Genomic DNA, 3,194 nt, shown 5'->3' on the forward strand with positions numbered 1-3,194 from the left:
TTTATTCAAAGTATTGTCCATCGCTAGCCACTACTTTTTTCCATCTTTCTGGCAGCATACGGATACCGCGTCGGAAGAACACTTCATCTTTTGAGGCTATCCTCGAATCGATCAAATTTTTGGTATCTTCATATGATGTGAAGTGCTGCTCAGACAGGCCATGCGTCATCGATCGAAACAAGTGATAGTCAGAGGGAGCAATGTCTGGTGAATACGGCGGGTGGAGTAAAACTTCCCAATTGAGTTTTTCCAAGTAGGTTTTGACCGGCGCCGCAACATGTGGACGAACATTATCATGTAGGAGAATAATTTTTCGTGTCTGGAGTAGTAGTGGGCGCGTTTTTCATTGAATGCTCGGCTCAATCTCATCAATTGTGTTCGGTAGAGAACCCCAGTAATGGTTTCGTTCGATTTGAGCAACTCATAATAAACGACACCAAGCTGATCCCACCAAATATACAACATGAGTTTTTTTCCATAAATATTCGGCTTGGCTGTCGATGTTGAAGCATGGCCACGTGGTCCCCATGATTTCATTTTCTTTGGGTTATCTTTGTGTTCTTTGGGTTCTTTGGGTAATGGATCCATTTTTCTTCTCCAGTGACTATACGATGCAAAATACCCTTTCGTTTATGCCTGGCAAGCAGCATTTCACATGTGCAAAATCGGCGTTCAACGTTTCTCGGCTTCATATGGAACCCAATTTCTTTGCTTTTGAATCATTCCCAACGATTTTAAACGATGTGAAATTGAGTCACTCCTAATGTAAGTGCAAGTTCTTCTTGCATTTGGCACGAATCTTCCTCCAATAATGCTTCTAATTCCACGTCTTCGTACACTTTCGGCCTTCCGCTACGTTATTTGTCTTCGACGTCAAACTCACCGTTCTTAAACTTTTGAAACCACTCACGACAACTTCTCTCACTTAAAGCAGCCTCACCATAAGCAATCGATGCGCCTCAGCTGCAAATTTCTTCAAATTAAAGAAGTAACTCAAAAGTTCCCGCAAATGACGCTTATTCGGCTTAAAACTCGACATTTTCGCACGAAAAAAATTATGTGATGCTGATACAAAATCGCTAATATTTCAAGGTTATGGTATTGCAAAATGTCCAACCTTACGATATGACGTTTTATATCTGACAATTTCAACCATAACTTACTGGTGGGGCCATCTTTTGTTAAACGGCGGAGACTTATTTGTACTCCCAATATATATATATATATATATATATATATAGGGTGCGGCGCCAAAATCCGGACAAATTATACATTTTTTCCAAACATATTTTTTATTGCAAAAACGAAAAGGTTTACCAAATTTTTTTAACTACATTGTTTGTAAGGCCATAAAGAACACATTTACCCAATATATCCCCCGCTTGCTTGAATAACCGCCTCCATTCTCGGTCTGAAGAGTGCGCAGGCGCGCTTTAATGTGTCAAGCTTCAATAGGGGCTCTCAATGATGCGACGTTTGGATGTCTGGACTTGTTCGTGACCCTTTCAACTAGGGTGTATATCAGTTGGACACGGGGCAATTGGACACAGTCCAATCACAAGTCGCTATTCCAAGGGACCTTACAAATGTCTCTAATCACACGGTGCTGTGATTGGCTGTGTCCAAATGCACCGTGTCCAAGTGCACCGCTCCCTTTCAACTACGCTCCATACATAGAAGTCCAAAGGATTCAAATCTGGGCTGTTGGGAGGCCAGAATTCTTTCGACCAAAACATGTCGACGTTGTCCAACAACCCATTTTGCACCAAATGACTTGTGTAGGCGGGCGCACCGTCCTGCTGGAAAATATACAGCTTTCCAGACGACACAGTTTCCATCCACGGCTTCACTACATTTGTCAGAACACACAAATAAACTTCTTTTGTGACATTTTCCCCTTTGTTAAAGCAATGCGATGGCATAACATCACCCTCACTGGATGATGTTGCAAAACCTTCGTTGGACTTCTCCGACTCATTGTACTTTGCGATGACATCATACAGTCGATCTCGGGTCTCCGAATGATTTCTGTCGCCGGGCGCCCAGCGCGAAGACTTTCGATAATCGCGGCTCTTCGGTTATACTCCGCACTTGGTTTCAACATTGCGACTGTTTCAAGGTTATGATGGTTTAGTACATGCGTCATGAGCTATTTGAACGCTAATCGCGACATCTACCAGTGGTATAGAACGGCGAGAATTTCAAATTGAATTTTGTCCGCATTTTAGCTCACCCTGTACATATATCCTAAAGCATATATCTAAAAGTGAATCTCTCTGTCACTATGTATAAATTCATGGGATCCTTTTTTTCAATATCTCATTTAAAAATTTTCTTAGGTTTTTATAGGAAGAGTAGTTAATCAAACCGCGAATTTCTTTGATACTATGTATAATTGTGTAAGATAATTTGCTTCAATCATGTCTTACATATGAGAAAATATAACACAGTTTGTTATAGAAAAAATACAGTACATGTGGAAAAGTTTCTTTTTGTTTGTTATAGAAAAAATTACGTAATAGTGAATCTCTAAGACAGTATATATAATTGCATGAAATATTTTATTATATCACATTACATATGACTACATGAGATGGTTCGTTAATCAAAATAATAATATCTTATGTGTCAGAATACGTAATATTAATTGTGATATCAATAATTGTCTATGAGTGAACCTCTGTAACACTATATGTAATTATATGAGATAGTTTGTTTCAATATTATTTCACATATCAGGATATGTAGCTCTAATACTTTTAAGAACAGTTGTGTATCTGTCAGAGCAAATCTTTCTGAAAATACTTTTACTGAATAATGATTCGTTTTATTTCTATAAATATTTCGAGTCAGTTTGTGTTACAAAGATATTGCATATATTACAAACATACATGTAACAATGCCAAAGGAGATATCAAATAGTATTTTATGTTTTACATTGAAATATGTCTACCAATTTATTAGGACCTTAACTTAGTTTCCGCCCGCAAATGTTAGATGGCAATGCAAACAGTTCTAGTAGTCATTACTAACGAAACAGGTAGTTTGTGATTAATTTCGACATTTCTCGATAACATTCAGTCAGCATACACAATTATTTTCCTAAACAACAATTTCTTTTGCTTTGTGAAAAATGGAACGCGATAAAGTGTTTTTTCGACATGTGCTTTTGCACTATTTTGATTTGAAAAAAA

This window comes from Odontomachus brunneus, unplaced genomic scaffold (assembly GCF_010583005.1).
Source record: "Odontomachus brunneus isolate Ranch 3 - 2012 unplaced genomic scaffold, Obru_v1 Obru_scaffold_343, whole genome shotgun sequence".
NCBI lineage: Eukaryota > Metazoa > Arthropoda > Insecta > Hymenoptera > Formicidae > Odontomachus > Odontomachus brunneus.